We start from the raw sequence: 22500 nt of genomic DNA, 5'->3' as shown, positions 1-22500 counted from the left end.
ATACATGTAGATAACGAAAAAGATGCATTGGGATTGGCATTTAAAGACATTCTGAACTCTATTAGAGTTAGACAACACGTGTCAGGACCTACTCATTGTCGTAATCATACTCTAGATCTAATATTATCACACGGAATCAATGTTGATGCCGTTGAAATTCTGCAGCAGAGCGATGACATCTCAGATCATTATCTAGTCTCGTGTAAACTTTAGCCAAGGCTGCAAAGCTGACTCCGTGTTACAAATATGTTAGACCTATCACTTCTGCCACTAAAGATTGCTTTATCAATAATCTTCCTGATCAGTTTCATCATCTCAGCATCCCAGATAGCTTAGAAGAACTCAATATTGCGATAGAAACTTTTAACTCTCTCTTTTCCAGCACTTTGACACAGTTACTCCATTGCGCTTAAAGAAAATTAAAGAAAATAGTCCAACGCCGTGGTACAACGAGCACACTCGGGCCCTTAAGAGAGCAGCCAGAAACATGGAGCGCTACTGGAAGAAAACAAAACTAGAGGTATTTCGCATTTCATGGAAAGAGAGCCTGATTGCATACAGAGAGGCTTTAAAAACTGCTAGATCTGCTTATTTTTCAACACTATTAAAAGAAAATAAACAAAACCCGAGGTATTTATTTATTTGAAACAGTGGCTAAAATAAAGAGGATATGAAGAATTGTTTAAACTCGTTAAATCATCTAAATCGACAACATGTATGTTAGACCCTATACCGACTAAGCTACTGAAACACATGCTTCCAGAGGTCATAGATCCTCTTCTTGATATCATTAATTCATCTTTGTCTCTAGGATACCTACCAAAAACCTTTAAGCTGGCTATGATTAAACCGCTTGCTAAAAAAAACGCAACTTGATCCTACAGAATTAGTCAATTACAGGCCGATCTCGAATCTACCTTTTCTGTCAAAGATACTAGAACAGGCGGTATCCTCACAACTATGTTCCTTCTTAGAAAGAAATGATATCTGTGAGGATTTCCATTCAGGATTTAGACCGTACCATAGCACTGGGACAGCTCTCATCAGAGTCACAAATGATTTGCTCTTATCATCCGATCGTGGTTGTATCTCTCTATTAGTGTTACTCGATCTTAGTGCTGCATTTGACACTATCGACCACAACATTCTTTTAAATAGACTCGAAAATGATGTTGGCATTAGTGGAATTGCATTAGCATGGTTTAAATCATTCTTATCTGACCGTTATCAGTTTGTAGCAGTAAATGAAGAGATGTCTCATCGATCACAAGTTCAGTATGGCGTACCACAAGGCTCAGTACTAGGACCGCTGCTGTTCACTCTGTACATGCTACACACACAAACACACACACACACACACTCACACACACACACACACACACACACACACACTCACACACACACACACACACACACACACACACTCACACACTCTCTCTGTACATGCTACACACACAAACACACACACACTCACACACACACACACACACACTCTCACACATTCTCTCTGTACATGCTACACACACAAACACACACACACTCACACACACACACACACTCTCACACATTCTCTCTGTACATGCTACACACACAAACACACACACACACTCACACACACACACACACACACACACACTCACACACACACACACACACACTCACACACTCTCTCTGTACATGCTACACACACAAACACACACACACTCACACACACACACACTCTCACACATTCTCTCTGTACATGCTACACACACAAACACACACACACTCACACACACACACACACACACACACACACACTCACACACTCTCTCTGTACATGCTACCCTTGAGAGATATCATTAGGAAGCATGGCATTAGTTTTCACTGTTATGCTGATGATACTCAGCTCTATATTTCTTCACGCCCTGACGAAACTTACCAATTCACAAAATTAACGGAATGCATAGCTGATATAAAAAACTGGATGACTAGTAATTTTCTACTACTAAATTCTGAAAAAACAGAGATTCTAATTAATGGACAAAAAACGTCCTCACGTAATAATCTAGAATACTGTCTAATACTTGATGCTCTGTCAAGTCTTCGTCGTCGGTTAGGAACCTGGGTGAGCTCTTTGATACCAATCTTTCATTTGAAAGTCACGTGTATCTGTAAAACCGCATTTTTTCATTTTAATTGAGATCATTCTCCTATTTAGCACCAAAACTTTGGAACAGTCTTCCTAACATTGTCCGGGAAGCAGACACACTCTGTCAGTTCAAAGCTAGACTAAAGACACATCTCTTTGACCTAGCATACACATAATACATTATAGACTTCTATAATTCAATGTTAGACTGCATAGATTAGGTCAGCCGGAACCGGGAACACTTCCCATAAATCCTGATGTACTCGTTACATTTACCGCCGGATCCAGGCTGTATCCAGATCTGATGAAGGACCTGTGCCTGGACACACTCACACACACACACACACACACACACACACACACACACACACACACACACACACACACACACACACTCCAGATCTGATGAAGGACCTGTGCCTGGACACACACACACACACACACACACACACACACACACACACACACACACACACACACACACACACACACACACACACACACACACACTCCAGATCTGATGAAGGACCTGTGCCTGGACACACTCACACACACACACACACACACACACACACACACACACACACACACACACACACACACACACTCCAGATCTGATGAAGGACCTGCACCTGGACACGACGACAACGCAGTCCTGAAGTGTCCACCAGTCTCTCCCTGTGAAGGCCTCCTTCTCTTTACCTCAGTACAAATAAAATGTTGTCGGGATAATTCCGGTTTGCGTGGCTACGCAGACGCGAAAAAAAACATGAATTAATGTATTATCTAACATGAACTTACCATGAACAATACATTTGTTACTGTATTTGTTCATATTTGTTAACGTTAGTTAATAAAATACAGCTGTTCATAGTTTGTTCCTGTTAGTTCACACTTCACAGTGCATTCACTAATGCTAACAAGATTTTAATAAAGTATTAGTAAGATTAGTAAGATTAATAAAACAAAGATTACCAAATGCTGTATGGATTATTAATGTTAACTAATGAAGTGAACTAATGTTAACTAATAAAACCTTATTGTAAAGCGTTACCGGCTTTTCTGTGGAAATAATTCATTAATGCTGTTGGAGAGTGACAGACAGTGTGAGTACGAGTCTGTTTGCTGGTTTTACGTTGAACTCCATCTGTCTTCTGCTTGTGTTTGTCCTGACACACACACACACACACACACACACACACACAGACACAAACCTCCATCTGTCCATCACACACACAACCTGTTTAAAGTGCCCATGAAATCACACTTTCAGTTCATGTGTGTATCTGGGAAATCAGCTAGATGCTACTACACTCATTCAAAATTATGAACCCACATCCAGTTAGACATTAGAGCAAACTCAAGTAAACGGTATACTTGATACAGTACTGTAACTGTACACCAGGAGGGTACGATTTTCTTTTTTTGTGTGTGTGCATGTACTGCGTTAGATTAAACTGAGAAGGGTCACAGCACTTGCATATTGTTGTCCTACTGTTAGTTTCACTGCTTATATTGTTCTCATTTGTAAGTCGCTTTGGATAAAAGCGTCTGCTAAATGAATAAATGTAAATGTATATAATACAGGTGCATCTCACAAAATCATGACGGAATATAGATTTGAACTCAAAATCAAAAGAAAAAAAGAAAGACAAATTATATATTACACTTAAATTAAGCTGCATTGTGACACTATCATCGCTGTAATACAAATTGAAAAGAATAAATTAAACATATATTCCATAATGACCTGTAATTAATGCAGATTTAAAAGCATTTAAGTTTTACTGTGATGCAAAAAAAAATACAGTAACAAGAATCTAATGATTTTAATATGTATAATGCATTATAAAAGTGTATGTAATTGACACATTATGTCCAAGTTAAAATGCATTACAATATTTTCCGATTCTGGTTGTTTGTCATGTTGTTTAAATGCATTATCCTTTCTAAAGGTGTAACAACGAATACTGTAATGTATTTAAGTAATTATTCACGATATCATAAAATGCATAATAAAGTGCATAGTTCATGCATTAAAATACTTTTATAAAGCATTATATATAAAGGCTTTCAGTAAAGCGTTAGTATAATTACTATTGGGAATAATACGAATTTTAAATTACATTAAAAAAAAAAAAGCGATTATAATAAGACTTATTGTAAAGCATCTTACTGGTCCTAAAATATCTTTATTTAGTTTTTTTCAAAATTTTCGTTTATTTTTTTTTTTGGGGGGGGTGCATTGGGGGGGGGGGGGGGGGGGGGGGCACACAATCTTCTTTTTGGTGCAACCAACATTAATTGCATTTATTGAAAAACAAAACATTTGCATGACGCTTGAATGATGCAAAATGCATAAGAAATGTTCATTAGTATGTAGAAAGGAATGCACTTTTTAAGACCCTGCATGTGTTTGTTAAAGGTTTCGGGTTTTAATAAGTAGGTCAGACGCCTCAAGCCCATCATTTGCATCCTGCATATATACAGTACATACACTATAATAACTGGAGTGTGTGAAGAGAGACAGATCAAATATAGCTTTATGTTTATAAGGCATTCTGTGTTTGAAACTGAAAATGACAGAAAAAAAGAACATTAAAGTGTCAGAATAACAATAGTTGCAAAAAATTGTGGTCAAAAGTTTACATACACCTTGAAGAATCTGCAAAATGTTCACAATGCATGTTATTTTTTATTTAGTACTGTCCTGAATAAGATATTTTACATAAACGATGTTTATATATAGAATGACCCCATTCACCTGAGTCTTCATACTGTGTGTTGTTACCTGGATGATCTTTGGTTTTCAAGCATCTTTTGCATATTTGAACCCTTTCCAGCAGCGACTGTATAATTTTGAGATCCATATTTTCACACTGAGGACAATTGAGAGACTCATATTCGCAACTATTGATGAAAACATGCACTGATGAACACAATACATGAAGAGCCGGGGGGGTGAAAACTTTTGAAATCAACTTCAAATTCGGAGCGCATAGATAAATGGCTTTCATTTTCTAGCAATTTTAGAGGGCAAAATGTTTTGTACATATTTTCTATAAAGTAAGAAGTGCAATAATAACTGGACTGTGTTGAGAGAGACGGATAAAATATAGCTTTATATTTATAAGGTATTCTGTATTTGTATAAAATGATCAGCTTCTTGTGAAGAGCGTTTTGTCTAATGCAGAAATATTAATAAGAGCTGTCATCATCATCATCATCATCATCATCTTCTTCATCACTGCCTATGATCTTCTGTGTTCAACATCCGAGTCTTTGTTCATCTCTCGTCAGGAGCTGCTCAGATTCGACTGACACACTTTCACTCAATTACCAGCACATCTCTGCTTTTCTGTGACTCTTTCTTCATGATTCCAGGTTACAACAAAAAAGCTGGAGGTTTGTGTTTGTTCTTGTGCTGAATCTGCTCTACATCCTTTATTTGAGCTTCAAAACACCCACAATCCACCCAAAAAATTTGTGTCTTCATTCCAAACCTGTACGATCCTCTTTCTTAAGGGGACCTATTATGCAAAATTCACTTTTGCATGGTGTTTGGACATAAATGTGTGTTGGCAGTGTGTGTACACAACCCCCCTATAGCGATAAAAATCCACTCGCTCCTTTTTTTTAATCCCCTTAAATCATAAGCAGTGTCTCCCAACGATCAGCCATGGGGCGTGTGTGACATCACAGCCCACGAGTGTTGACAGACACTGCGGTTTAGCATAGCCCCGCCCTGATCGAGTTCACGGCGAGTTGTACACATCCGCCATTGCTGCACTGAGGAGAGTGTAGGTGTTGTGTGGCTGGATGTATTAATCCACTTAGCTCTCTCTCTATTTACTCCCGAAATCTGAGCCAGCCGCTGAAGACGAGGTGGAATTATTTTGTTTTCGAAGAAAATGCTCCCTCAACTCTCGAAATTCGTTTATGTACTTGCGCACTTCTTATACTGTGTTTACTCAGCTCTTACGGTGATTTTCTGGAGTAAAACTGACGCTTCATCTTTTGTGTGATGTACAATAAACCTTATTAAACTCATCAGCATAGCAAGCAATGACACATACGTTATAACCGTAATTAGACTAAACTATACCTGTTCCATCTCCATACAGCGTATATTCTCTGACTCTATAGGCATTATTGTCCGACTCCGGGTCGAAATGAACACCGTTACTGAGAGTTTCTGTTTTGATATTATCATCATTCCGTGAGATTCCTGTCCCAAATGGCACACTCCGGACTAGTGGACTTCCTCAGAGTCCACACTTTGGTGACGTCATGTAGTGCACACCTATAGGGCCCTTGGCGCGAGTCTACGAGGGCGCATTGAGAGGTATTTTTGGGACAGACTCGATCGTCACGCCGGAAATAACAGTCTGGTTGTTGTTGGACAGGAGAAATCACATCTTATCTCCATGTCCACTACACAGCCTACTTTTACAGTTCTATATTTTGATATTGTGCATGCCACCTGGGCATTAGACAATAGATACATCATCATGCTTATTTAAATGATGTATACAGTTGTACATAATAATACATAATGTTCCATTTGAACTAAGATTACAATTTTAACACATAATGAAAATGTGCATGAGTTTCAGATGAATTTACAGGTTTCAATATTCATACTACGTTTACATGTGACTCAGTAAAGCCCTGACATTCAGTTCTATTTATTTAATGAATCATAATGCGATCGTATTATTCAACGCGCTATTATTATGTCTGAGACATCAACCACTGCTCGATGACCATAATGTTTGTATAAACTGTAGGTAACAACTGGTAAAATAGCTACACCTAGGTAATAAAAAACGTAATATTTTCTTCTCAGCCATGTCAACAATTATCTGTGAGCGAAATCTCCTCCCATCCGTTGTCTGATTGGCCTTTCACAAGGATTCCTGGGTAGTTAAAGTGTGTGGAGCCTGCATCTATGCGGCCTTCGCGGAAGACCACTTCAAGGGTACAAAGGGGGCGCTGCTGAGCACACTTCAGAGCCTGAAAATGCTGAATGAGACGGCCTACGGACTCGTGGACTCAGCCAGCACGCGCAATTTAAGTCCACGAGACCGAAAGTCCACATGAAGTGCACCGTTTGGGACAGGGCCATTTTCCTGACACTGAGCGCGAGCTCACTTTTAATTAAAGTGTGTGGAGCCTGCATTTATGCCTCAGGCTCGTGAGGCTCCGCCCCCTGTGCCATGTAGCAGCAGCTCATTTGCATTTAAAGGGCACACACTAAAACGGCATGTTTTTCTGAGCCCCAAAAAGTGATAATTTAAACATGCTGTAAAAATGGTCTGTTGGGTAATTTGAGCTAGAACTTCACATACACACTCTGGGGACATTAGAGACTTGCTTTACATCTTGTGAAACGGGGCATAATAGGTGCCCTTTAATACACAAAGGAGAGGTTCAAGAGAAATGCATCTGCCGACTGCATAAACTGACACAATGAATAAGAAATGATTGACAACTTTTGAACAGGATGAAGATTTTTCTTATTTTGTTTAAAGATCATATTTTTTCACTGCCCTTCAGAAGAAACAGATACTTCCATGTTTCCCGGAAGACAAATCATGTACAGTTTACCTTGATCTTCAATTTCAAAAAGTGCATCTCTTAATGCATCGCTTTTGAACGGGTCATTTTATATATATTCAACTTGTGTTTTGTCTATTTGTAAACATCTTTTAAGTAAAATATCTAATTCAAGGCAGTACTAAATTAACTAAACTAAAAGCTTTCCTGTAGCTCATTGGTAAGAGCATTGCGTTAACAACGTAAGGTTGTGGGTTCGATCTCAGGGGATTGCACATACTGATGTATAAATGTATAGGATAATGCAATGTAAGTCGCTTTGGATAAAAGCGTCTGCCAAATGCATAAATTTAAATAAAAAAATATGCTTTTTGAAAAATAATGAACATTTATCAGATTTGACCATGACTTATATACAGTATGTAGAACAGACTGAACTCATAATCAAGGTTTGAATCTGTGCAAAAGTGAATGTTAATGGTTGTGCGAGTCAACATGAGGCTTTAGGTTGTGCATTCATTTATTCTCAAGAAATAAAACATTTCTCTTCATAATCGATCATCAGTCACTCTTATTTATATCGGTGACTTTCTAACATCACAAATTTTATATACTTTTTGAGAGCCTGATTACAAAAACAAAAGTCTTTTGTATTTTCTTTTTCGAGGTGTTGTGCAGTGTGTGTGTGTGTGTGTGTGTGTGTGTGTGTGTGTGTGTGTGTGTGTGTGTGTGTGTGTGTGTGTGTGTGTGTGTGTGTGTGTGTGTGTGTGTGTGTGTGTGTGTGTGCGAAAAAAATCGAATGCTCATCTTGGTCATGCATAAATGTTGACTATATATATATATATATTACATTAATATAGAGGTGCATTGATATGGACATTTTGGCCGATACCGATAACCGATAATTCTTTATATTTGAAAGCCGATAACCGATATATCGGCCGATAAATCTAAATCCAAATTTCTATATAATTTTTGAGAGCCTGATTACAAAAACTAAAGTCTCACCATTAAAAGACACGTCCCAAACACACAATTATAATGTTCTCATGATAATTTTTTGAAGCTGATTTGACAGACTTGAGCTGCACATGTTGCACTTTACAGTATTTTTCTTTTTTTAAGTGATTCCAATCATATTTAAAACAATCCAAATCCATCATGTTGAACAGTCGCATCTGAAGCGTCTCAGCTGAAGGAAATAATATATTATTTATCGGTTTTAAAATATCGGCCAAATTTTCTTATCAGGCCGATAACGATAACATTAAAAATGAACCGATATCGGCCGATACCGATATGATGACCGATATATCGTGCTTTCCTAATTTTTTCCAATAACGAAGGCTTAATATCTTCAGTCATTTTGCTTCTTCTCCAGTAAATGTATCTCGATTTAAGAATGTTTAGATATTTGTGCTGGAAAACGAGACAGAAACACTGAGACTTTTGGTTCAGATGATCTATGCTCAAAAAGAGTTAACATTAAACAGCAGGAAAGAATATGTGAAGTTCAGGGATGGTATTAGAATTAGAAACCATTCCCAATTAAATCTGTCACATGCACACAATTAGTGCTATAAAACAGAGGATCAGTGATGAAAGCTGTTCAGATGTTGTGTTTGCGTTTCATTTTCAATGCTACAGTTTTTCTAAATGTCATAATCATTTGTTAACAAACAAGTATTCATTACTTCAGTGAGCTCATTGTTTATGCCTTTATTACATTGTTTAAATTAATACATTTTTAGCTAACTGTGATTTTGTAGATGTACATTTCTGAAATACATAACTTAGACAGTTTCCTCAGATAACAGATCACTGTAAATTGTAATATGGACTCGTGCATTTTCTGTAAAGCTGCTTTGAAACGATGTGTATTGTGAAAGCGCTGTACAAATAAATATGATTTGAGTTGAATTTAAAGACACAGATGTGGTTCATATATACTTGTTCTCTCCTTAAACTGAACCGTGCTTTAAAGCTTCGGAAAGTCACGCCTCGGGCTTCACTAGAATATTATAATGCTGTTCAGGGGAAAAGGTACGGCACTTTATCATGCTGAAGGGATATGGGCTTTAGCTGAGAATATGACAGCTGAAGAGAAGTGAGCGTTTAGGGAGCGATGTCCCGTCGAAGTCCCGAGAAGAAAGCGTAAATGAGCTCAGTGAACCAGGGAATGAGCTGAGAGATTTTAATCAAGCTAAAGGTGCCCGAGAGACCCTGAAACACCAGTGTTGTGCCACTGCTTTAAAGGAGTCGTTCACTTCAGAATTACAATTTCCTGTTAATTTACTCATCCAAGATGTTCATGTCTTTCTTTCTTCAGTCGAAAACATATTAAGGTTTTTGAGGAAAACATTCCAGGATTTTCTCCATATAGTGACTTCAATGGGGTCCAACGGGTCGAAGGTCCAGATGTGAGTTTCAGTGCAGCTTCAAAGTCTCGACACGATCCAGCCGAGGAATAAGAGTCTTATCTAGACAAACCAGCCGACATTTTATAACAAAATAAACATTTATATACTTTTAACCACTAATGCTTAACAAACACATGAACTTTGATGAAACTGAAACACATGAAATTCAGAAGAAATGTCTTTGAATTTATCTTAGTGTGTGTGTGTGTGTGTATTTATATATATATATATATATATATATATTATATATATATTAGTGCTGGGCAAAGATTAATCGCGATTAATCGCATCCAAAATAAAAGTTTGTGTTTGCATAATATATGTGTGTGTACTGTGTATAATTATTTTGTATATATAAATACACACATATGCATGTATATACTGTATATGTATTTATACATAATTTATATTATATATAAATATAAATAATTTATATATAAATGTAAAAAAAATCTTAAATATATACATGCATATGTGTGTATTTATATATACAAAATAATTATACACAGTACACACACATATATTATGCAAACACAAACTTTTATTTTGGATGCGATTAATCGCGATTAATCTTTGCCCAGCACTAATATATATATATCTATCTGCTGAATCTCATGTGTCTTTGATTATATTAAAATATTGTTAAAATATAATTGTAAAAGAAAAATTGTGGTGTAAAATTATTATCTTTTTATTAAATATTCATTTTATATTTTAAAGTAGAATTTTAATTTACAACAGTAGGCTAAAAGATTTAAGTCTTCGTTTTTGTAATTAATTAAAACATATGAATAACTAAAATTATTATTATTGGTGTTGTTGTTATTATTATTAAAGTTGATTGTGTTCCTAGAACAGCAGTGTGAATGTAATGTGAAACTAGGCACAATCACACATAAAACCAATTTGGGTCACTTTCAAATTCACAAATTCAGCTGCTGTCACGGCAGACTACAAACAAAAGGTGTGAGGACTCAAAAGCTGGAGAAATAAGTATTTATTAATAAACGTGACGTGAACAGGCTCGGCGGCGGCCATCTTGTCCGAAGACACAGGCTCGGCAGGCGTGACGTGAACAGGCTCGGCGGCGGCCATCTTGTCCGAAGACACAGGCTCGGCTGGCGTGACGTGAACAGGCTCAGCGGAGGCCATCCTGTCCGAAGACACAGGCTCTGGATCGGCAGACGTGCCAGGTCGCTGGGGTGGCGCCGGCAGGGCGACCAGCTTGGGCGGGGCCGGTAGGGCGAGCAGCTCGGGCGAGACCGGCAGGGCAAGGTACCAGGGCGACGCGTCAGGGATGGCAGTCACTTCCGGGATGGCCTCCGGGTTAGGAGCCACCGGACAGGTCATTGAGGGGGCCTTTCTCTTCCTCCTCCGTCTCCGGACCACCGGAACTGGGACCACCGGAACTGGGAGCACCGGACTCGGGAGCACCGGACTCGGGAGCACCGGACTCGGGACCACCGGAACTGGGTCCACCGGAACTGGGATCACCGGAACAGAGACCACTCCCCTGGCGATCCTCTCCCGATGGTGAATGAAACCCTCCACCATCGCCTCAAAACTGACATGATCAAAAGCTCTACAGATCAGCCAGTCCATCGGTTCATCCAGCGCATAATTAAACAGATCCCGGCAAGCCTCCTCGCCCAGGTTCAGCCCTTCAGCAGCGCGACGGAACCTCTGACCGAACTCCCTCACCTCCATCCCCTGCTGACGGAGGGAGACCAACTCCTGAAACCGGAGAATCCGCTCCCATTGCGGACAGGAGACTGGTTGCGCCTCTCTTCTCCGCTGAGTCCTCATAATGGTCGGTACGTTCTGTCACGGCAGACTACAAACAAAAGGTGTGAGGACTCAAAAGCTGGAGAAATAAGTATTTATTAATAAAAACACAAAACAAAACCCACGAGGGAGAAAACAGAACTAAGTAAATACAAAAACAATAACAGACTATGAACACTCTGGAAGATCTCAGGGAACAGGAAACAAAAGACAACGTACCGACACAGACTGCAAACAAGAGGGAACTAATAAAGGGAAACTAATCAGGAGGGAACAGGTGGATGAACTCAAACAATAATCAGATAACAAGGGGGAGGGACCAGACAATAACACGAGCACATGGCCCAAAATAACAAAACACCCATGTGCAGCACAAGACAGGACAGGCATGTGACAGCTGCAAAGTCAAAATAAAACTAAATATTTTGACGCAGACGCACAGACGCACATTAAAAGGAGGAACCGGAGCTGTACGTAAGGCAGGAAGAAAACACAGAACACCTTAGCAACCACATAGCAACACCCTGGTAACCACACACCAACACCATGGCAACCACACAGAACACCCTAGCAACCACATAGCAACACCTTAGAAACCACACAGAACACCCTAGCAACCACATAGCAACACCCTGGCAACCACACAGAACACCCTAGCAACCACCTTAGCAACCACACAGAACACCTTAGCAACCACATAGCAACACACTAGCAACCACATAGCAACACACTAGCAACCACATAGCAACACCTTAGCAACCACACAGAACACCCTAGCAACCACCTTAGCAACCACACAGAACACCTTAGCAACCACATAGCAACACACAAGCAACCACATAGCAACACCTTAGCAACCACGCAGAACATCCTAGCAACCACCTTAGCAACCATGCAGAACACCTTAGCAACCACATAGCAACACACTAGCAACCACGCAGAACACCCTATCAACCACATAGCAATGACCTAGCATCCACATAGCAATACCCTAGCAACCACACAGAACAACCCGGCGACCAGCACTGCGAGCGTTTGATGATTCAGTGGTGTATTCAGATCCAGCATCTGACACACTCCACTGCACATTTACAGCAGCGGCCCGAGGGCCACATCATCCCTTTCAAGATCAACACACACCATCCCTCTGGGGTTTAAGGCCACGTCACAGGTCATCAAGACCCACGGATCCTCTAGAAATAACACACTCACATATGCGATAGCATACGCAGCAATGAGATATCGTTCCTTCATTGCTCGGGAAATCTGTTGTGGTTAATTATCAGCTGTTTCTGAGATAAATATATAATGACACTATATCCACTATCCCCATTAAAAACTAGCACTCAGATCATTCGGTTCATCCCTGAACTCAGAGTAATGAGAGCTCAGGGTGGGCGTCTTGAACGACTTCGTAAGAAAACTCACCTTTATGTTCATGATATTGCTTATTCACACTACATACTGCAATATAAAGATGGTTTTAATGCAGCAAAGTGTAAATCCAGGACTCTTTTCTCTGAGATTAACAAACTTGTCAAACCATCATCATCCTCTACAATTACTGGCTCAATTGGCCTTTGTGAAACTTTTCAGACATTATTTCAGTATTATCCTAAACTCTGTGCTGTCTTATGACTACAGACCTTTAAGACAGAACTCATATATTCACATTATGTTGGTACTGATTAGTTCCCTTTTCTGTTATTTCAATAGTCTACTTGTTCAGTTATTATCTGTAATGCTATATGTTTAATGTTTGACTGCTTGTCCTGACTGTTGTACTTTGCTTGTACTTATGTATTTTCTGTATTATCTGTATATTTTGTGAAGTGTCCTCAGGTCCTTGAAAGGCACTATATAAATAAAACATTTACACATACACACACATACACACACACACACACACACACACACACACACACACACACACACACACACACACACTCACACACTCACACACACACACACACACACACACACACACACACACACTCTCTCTCTCTCTCACACACACACACACACACACACACACACACACACACACACACACACACACACACACACTCACACACACACACACACACACACACACACACACACACACACACACACACACACACACACACACACACACACACACACACACACACACTCTCTCTCTCTCACACACACACACACACACACACACACACACACACACACACACACACACACACACACAACACACACACACACACACATAGTTGTAATCCAAATGATTATTGGCAAAGTTTACAGACTTTCTGGTGTTTGCAATGGACAAATCAAACAAAAGTCATTGAAATAGCTCAACACAACAAATGTTTCAAGTGGTTTCCCCAAATTCAGCTGAAAATGCAACTTTTAATGACGTCTGCAGTCTCAAATCTGCAGAACAGGTGTTGTCTCACTAATCAAGGGCTTCATCAGCGGCACCAGGTGTGCTAGAGCTAGAACACATGAAATATCTGAACTGACTGGGTTTGTTGAGTGTCACGTTTGACAGCATGTTAGAAATATGGATAAGTCAAAAGAATGGTCCAGAAAGTTAAGAGAAGATTTCGGCCACATTTACACATAGCCGGGTATTTAGAGAAACGAATATTTCTCCCCCTCCGTTTTCAAAAATAACATCGTGCACACAATATCGTTTTCAAAAACAGTTGCCGTTTACATCAACCCGCATAAATACAAAGGGGCGGCAGTGTAAGGAGAAGGATACAGCCATGCAAGCCAATCAGAATCCTCAAAATCGACAACGACGAATAGCACGAGCGACTTCCTGTTCCTTTCAAAACAATAGACATGGCGCGAGGTTCGTTCGTGTGGACAGACAGCGAAGCAAATGCAAACAGGCCAAAAGCGTTTTCACAAAAGTAAAAATGAGTACCACTTTAACAGCATCCATGATCAAATAGTAGCCAAACAAACTCATAGACAGTATGGAACAAACTCTAAACATAGGGCGCTCACATGACGTAAGCATTTTCTGGCGCATAATGTGACGTTTGAGAACCTAAAACCCCGTTTCTCCCAGTTGACACGGCAACACATAACCGGCGTTTTCAGAAATCTCCACTTTGGCCGGAGTTTTTAAAAATAATCGTTTTCTGGGATAAAAACGGCGTTTTCGTGTAAATGACAGGCCAAAACGCAGGGAAATATCTGCGTTTTCCCATCGTGTAAACGGGGCCTTCATCGCCCTTCACAAACAAGGAAAAGGATTTAAAAAGATAGCGAAGGCATTACATGTTCCTCGAGACACCGTTGGAAGCTCAAAGTTAAAGGAACAGTGGTTTCACTACCTGGACGAGGCAGAAAAAGGAAGCTTTCAACGGATCAGAAAAACCCTTGAGTGACTGCAGAAGACTGAGACACACACTGAGGTTTCATCTCGAACAATAAGGCTCGTACTAAACGCATCAGAACTCCAAGACTACACCACTACTGGATACAGTCAAACCAGCAATTACTCAGACACCAGATATAATTGATTTGTTTCACTAGTGTGTGCTATAGTAAATTTATGTAAGTGAGGATAGACTGTGACATATTATACCTAAATATTCTTCATACAGGGACTACCAGTGACATATATACACATTTGGGACCAGAAATGATTGGGACACTTTGAGCTGATCATGTTCTGCTGAAGTGTTTTGTCTTTAATTGCTAATGCTCTTTTTACACACAGACTGAACAAAATGAAGCATTGCTTGGTGATTGGTTGAGCTAAACTGGTATTATCTAATTGTGTAGTTAAATTTAACAGCTGACAGATATTCAACATAATTCATGTGTGAGACAGTCTAACAGAAGGACGGACAAAACCAGTCAAATATCAGCTGAGTTCTGCTCATATTTTATCACCATTATAGCGAATAAACTGTGATAATATATATACACACACACACATACATACATATATATATATATATATATATATATATATATTTCAATTTCCTCTTTTCCCACATGATGTAATCTGAATTGTATTGTACTGGATATAATAACCAGTAATGCTGCAGCTTCACAGTGTTTGTTAAGGCCTGGCGCAGTCAAACTCATAACCATATGAATGCGTGATTTGACACAGTTAATCAGCATCTCTTTCAGGAAAATGCTTAAACCGTCCAAATTCATTTGCATTGTAATCATTTTTCTCCAGCCACAGAAAGCGTGTTTGATTACGCATCAATGAACGATAGAGAAAATAAGATCTTCTGGATGACGCAGGAGTGCATGAGCAATAAAACCATGCGATGAAGCACATTTAACAAACTCAAATATGAATCAAGTCAAAGTCGCCGCTCGCGTTTGCTAAATAAGGCCACACATGCCTCGCTTTGTATAAAAATATAGATTTTTCATGAATAGTGAGTAATGCGGATTGAGTGCCATCATTGTTTCCATCCGCAACACACTCCTGAGATTAGATTTACGATATGGAGTATTTTACTTTTACTATGAAACACGATGGAGACTCTAAAATCCTCTGAGACGTGTTTAATTACCACAATTAAACAAGACGACTCTCAGAACAGATGAAGTGGCAAAGTTTTAAAAACTGCCTCATCAGCACCAGTTATTGGATCCGGGTCACTGTATCTGTTCACAGTTTTATTATAATCATAACACATACATTTTCTCAAGAAAATCTGAGTGGTGCAATAGCCGTGGCAAAACTCAGCACTATGTTGTTGTTAGGCAGTTCCTGTGATGTTCAGGGTGGTTGCTTGGGCAGTTGATAGGGTGTTGTGGGTGGTTGCTAAGGTGTTGGTTGGCAGTTGATAGGGTGTTGTGGGTGGTTGCTAAGGTGTTGCTAGGCAGTTGAAAGGGTGTTTTAGCGGTTGCAAGGGAGATGATATGGTGTTATTAGCGGTTGTTTGGGTGTTCTTGGTTGTTGCTAGGCAGTTGCTAGGTTGTTGTGGGTGGTTGCTAAGGTGTTGCTAGGCAGTTGATTGGGTGTTGTGGGTGGTTGCTAAGGTGTTGCTAGGCAGTTGATAGGGTGTTTTGGGTGGTTGCTACGTTGTTGCTAGGCAGTTAATAGAGTGTTTTGGGTGATAGCTAAGATGTTGTTAGGCAGTTGATTGGGTGTTGTGGGTGGTTGCTAAGGTGTTGCTAGGCAGTTGATATGGTGTTTTGGGTGATTGCTAGTATGAGAGATACCATTCAGTTTCCTTCTGCTTAAGTCTATGGCAGTCCATATGATATTAACCATATGGTAAAAGGCTATGACATTTTTCACATTTATAGTGCAGAATTATATGAATTTGTGGTTAGTATCTCAAACTCTCTGGAACAGTTCATAGATTATCATACTTTTTTAACTGAAACTTATTTTATTAAAATGGTCTAAGTAAATTTAGATGGTCTAAGAGTTTTAATTTCACTAAAAACGAGTGTTTACATTCGCTCATATTCTTACTGTAAAAAAAAAAGTAGTTCACTCAACTTTCATCAAAAGTCATCAAAAGTTTTTAACTCATGTTTTATTTACTTAGAATAGTATTTTCAGTTTAAAAAGTTTTGTTGACATAATTTAATAACTGACCAACATGCTTATTTTAAGACTTAAAAAGTTTAGTTGAAATATCATTATAAAAAATAAGGTGGAACTTATTTTTTCAAGTTGTCTCTACTAAAATTTAAGTTCTGTGGCTTATTTTCCGAACTTATATTAGCAAATTCAACCAACAATAAAAAAAAAAAGAAAAGAAATAAAAGAAGATCTTCCTCCTCAGTTTTTCTGTCTTGTTTTTCAGCACAAACATGTAAACATTCTTAAATCAGGGTAAAGATATTAAGAATCGTTTCATGAAAAACTCATCAGAATTAAGTGAGTTTGTGCTTAAAACAACTTAGAACTAATATCTGCCGATGGGATCAGAAAAAAATTACTTAATGTAAAGGGAAAACAATATTACTTTCTGACCCCACTGGCAATTCTGTTCTTGTTTTCAGCAACAACAACAAAAACTCTTCATTTTGTTTTTAATATCCTTAATATCCTAAGTAATTTTGATTCTACAGTAAATATATCTTGATTTAGGGAATGTTTCGATATTTGTACTGGAAAACAAGACAAAAAAACTAAGAAAGAACTTTTTTGCTGTGAAATAAATAAAAACAAATTTCTCAACCCGCTTTTTTATTTTATTTTATTTTTTTAAAGTTGAGGCGACAAATACTCTTGTTTAGTCAATTTACAAACTACTTCAGATGGTACAACATGTTAAGTTGAATGAACAAATTCAGAAACTGCAAGTTGTCAACTTAAAAAACAACAACTATGAATTCAACTATGAAAAAAACTGAATTATGTTTTTGCACAAGTCTTCAGGTTATTTTAATCAAGTTAAAAGTGTTAGACCTCATTTCAGATCAATTTATTTTGTTTTCTTGGTAACAGTTTACAATAAGGTTCATTAGTTAACTACATTAATTAGCATGAACTAATGAACTGCATTTATACAGCATTTATTAATTTTTGTTAATGTTAATTTCAACATTTACTAATACATTATTAAAATCTTGTTAACATTAGTTAATGCACTGTGAACTAACATGAACAAACAATGAATGACTGTATTTTTATTAATTAAAGTTAACAAAGATTAACAAATACAGTAACAAATGCATTGTTAGTTAACACATTAATGTTAATAATGACCCTTATTGTAAAGTGTTCCCGTATTCTCCTGTATTTGATCATCTTTTGCTGTTGACACTGAATGATTTATCAGTATGCTCATGCAGATCAAATGAAAAACAGCAAAATTGCATTTACCGTTTATTTTTATTTTATGTTCCGTCATGTGGGATCAGCCTCTCTGTGCTGAAGGAATCTGGACCGGGACGAGCGTAACGTCCTCCTGACATATGACTGACATTTCATCATATTAGTAAAAAAGAAACGACATTCAGACATATTTACAAGAGCTGAAGTATTATTGAAGCCATTTCTTCAGTCGCTATCTGAAGTGACAGCTCCATCTCATCCTCCACATCCCTGCTAAAAGCGTTCGGCTGTTGTCTCGGGAATAAACTTCTTTTATCTGTTATGAAGAGAAGCTGCGTTCCTGAGGCTCATATTCCTCAAGATTATGTGTTTTTATGCTCTCCTCCGGGTCTAAGTCATGTGGAAGCGCCACAGAATAAAACATTTGAAAAGATATTCTGAGTTTATATCTCACAATTCTGACTTTATATCTCGCAATTCTGACTTTATATCTCACAATTCTGACTTTATATCTCACAATTCTGACTTTATATCTCACAATTCTGACTTTATATCTCACAATTCTGACTTTATATCTCACAATTCTGACTTTAAATCGCACAATTCTGACTTTATATCTCACAATTCTGACTTTAAATCTCACAATTCTGACTTTAAATCGCACAATTCTGACTTTATATCTCACAATTCTGACTTTATATCTCACAATTCTGACTTTATATCTCACAATTCTGACTTTATATCTCACAATTCTGACTTTATATCTCACAATTCTGACTTTAAATCGCACAATTCTGACTTTATATCTCACAATTCTGACTTTAAATCGCACAATTCTGACTTTATATCTCACAATTCTGACTTTATATCTCACAATTCTGACTTTATATCTCACAATTCTGACTTTATATCTCACAATTCTGACTTTATATCTCACAATTCTGACTTTAAATCGCACAATTCTGACTTTATATCTCACAATTCTGACTTTATATCTCACAATTCTGACTTTATATCTCACAATTCTGACTTTATATCTCGCAATTCTGACTTTATATCTCACAATTCTGACTTTATATCTCACAATTCTGACTTTATATCTCACAATTCTGACTTTATATCTCGCAATTCTGACTTTAAATCTCACAATTCTGACTTTATATCACACAATTCTGACTTTAAATCTCACAATTCTGACTTTATATCTCACAATTCTGACTTTATATCTCACAATTCTGACTTTATATCTCACAATTCTGACTTTAAATCTCACAATTCTGACTTTAAATCTCACAATTCTGACTTTAAATCTCACAATTCTGACTTTAAATCTCACAATTCTGACTTTAAATCTCACAATTCTGACTTTATATCACACAATTCTGACTTTATAACTCACAATTCTGACTTTATAACTCACAATTCTGACTTTAAATCTCACAATTCTGACTTTATATCACACAATTCTGACTTTAAATCTCACAATTCTGACTTTATATCACACAATTCTGACTATATCTCACAATTCTGACTTTAAATCTCACAATTCTGACTTTAAATCTCACAATTCTGACTTTAAATCTCACAATTCTGACTTTAAATCTCACAATTCTGACTTTAAATCTCACAATTCTGACTTTAAATCTCACAATTCTGACTTTATAACTCACAATTCTGACTTTATAACTCACAATTCTGACTTTAAATCTCACAATTCTGACTTTATATCACACAATTCTGACTTTAAATCTCACAATTCTGACTTTATATCACACAATTCTGACTATATCTCACAATTCTGACTTTAAATCTCACAATTCTGACTTTAAATCTCACAATTCTGACTTTAAATCTCACAATTCTGACTTTAAATCTCACAATTCTGACTTTAAATCTCACAATTCTGACTTTAAATCTCACAATTCTGACTTTATATCACACAATTCTGACTTTATAACTCACAATTCTGACTTTATAACTCACAATTCTGACTTTAAATCTCACAATTCTGACTTTAAATCTCACAATTCTGACTTTATATCTCACAATTCTGACTTTATATCTCACAATTCTGACTTTATATCTCGCAATTCTGACTTTATATCTCACAATTCTGACTTTATATCTCACAATTCTGACTTTATATCTCACAATTCTGACTTTATAACTCACAATTCTGACTTTATATCTCACAATTCTGACTTTATATCTCACAATTCTGACTTTAAATCTCACAATTCTGACTTTATATCTCGCAATTCTGACTTTATATCTCGCAATTCTGACTTTATATCTCGCAATTCTGACTTTATATCTCACAATTCTGACTTTATATCTCACAATTCTGACTTTAAATCTCACAATTCTGACTTTATATCTCACAATTCTGACTTTATATCACACAATTCTGACTTTATATCTCACAATTCTGACTTTAAATCTCACAATTCTGACTTTATATCTCGCAATTCTGACTTTATATCACACAATTCTGACTTTATATCTCGCAATTCTGACTTTATATCTCACAATTCTGACTTTATATCTCACAATTTTGACTTTAAATCTCACAATTCTGACTTTATATCTCACAATTCTGACTTTAAATCTCACAATTCGGACTTTATATCTCACAATTTTGACTTTAAATCTCACAATTCTGACTTTATATCTCACAATTCTGACTTTATATCTCACAATTCTGACTTTATATCTCGCAATTCTGACTTTATATCTCGCAATTCTGACTTTATATCTCGCAATTCTGACTTTATATCTCACAATTCTGACTTTATAAAACAATATTGCGACTATATCTCACAATTCTGACTTTATATTACGTAATTCTGACTTTATATCTCGTAATTGCGAGGGAAAAAAAGTCCGAATTGTGAGATAAAAAGTCACAATTACTTTTTTTATTTATTATTCTGTGGAGGAAACAAGCTAAACCATGTTGAAAAGCTCTCTTGAAAAGAAACAGATTTTCCCCCATGTTTTTGGCGCATAGAAAAGTCCTCTCCTGTTTTGCACGTCCCAGAATCAGGTTGAATAAGTCTAACCAAACCTCTTTTTATCCCCACTTAAGAGGTTTTACTAAAGGAAGCGGACTCAAGTAATCATTTTATGCAGATGAGAGACATTGAAACTGGCTTCCATCGTGAAACGCATTTGGAAACTCTCACATTTCCTCACGTTATACACACGCATTAATGCAATAAAAACCTCCCAACCCTGATCATCTGAGCGTGCAAACATAGGCAGAGTCTGCAAACGCATGTTTCTTGAAGTTTCTGACACATGGAGCATCTTCTCTCGTTAATCACGCTCATCAGGATCTCGCTTTGATGTTGCGTCTTCCAGGGCCGCGGTAAGACATGCATGGATCATGTTTAATAATCTATTCTGGATGTACCTTTGATATGCATACAGAAACTTCCCACTAGCACTTTATTAGTAAGCCAATTACATGCGTTGCTTGCTTGGTGTGCAACATGTGAGTCAAACATTTCATGAGCACTAATGACTGACATGTACTTCACAGATGTAAATCCTCAGCCTAATCATGCCTGTGTATTTTGCAATAACTAACTCTTAAAGTCCCCCTGTGGTGAAAATCAAGTTTTTAATGTTGTTTATGTGTCTATGTGGTGTGTTTAATATGCGTTAAGACAAACCATGTGTAAGTTCATAAGTCGACTCCATTGCTGGGTATTTCCTCCTTAAAACTGCAGTGAACCAAAGACAGTCTCAAACACACGCTTTGAAATCTCTGGTGTTTCTGACGTCACAAACTACCTTGTAACCAATCAGATCAACGTGTGATCGTCAACCAGTGGATC

General features: G+C 37.6%; 2 long non-coding RNA genes across 2 annotated transcripts in view; one reads left to right on the top strand and one right to left on the bottom strand.

Annotated features, from left to right (window-relative positions):
* Positions 1-22500, top strand: part of LOC309482160 — a 225253-nt gene that overhangs the window by 34459 nt on the left and 168294 nt on the right. The gene's annotated exons all lie outside the window — the stretch shown is intronic.
* On the bottom strand, positions 805-2036 carry LOC309482127. Its single transcript, XR_014200205.1, has 3 exons — positions 1781-2036; positions 1629-1744; positions 805-1582 (listed from the first exon to the last, which is right to left on the bottom strand). It is a non-coding gene; the product is annotated as an uncharacterized lncRNA (long non-coding RNA).

This window comes from Leuciscus leuciscus (genome assembly GCF_965113295.1).
Source record: "Leuciscus leuciscus genome assembly, chromosome: 19".
Classification (NCBI taxonomy): domain Eukaryota; kingdom Metazoa; phylum Chordata; class Actinopteri; order Cypriniformes; family Leuciscidae; genus Leuciscus; species Leuciscus leuciscus.
Note: the sequence above shows the minus strand (reverse complement) of the source record. Positions and strands in the feature narration are given on the sequence as shown.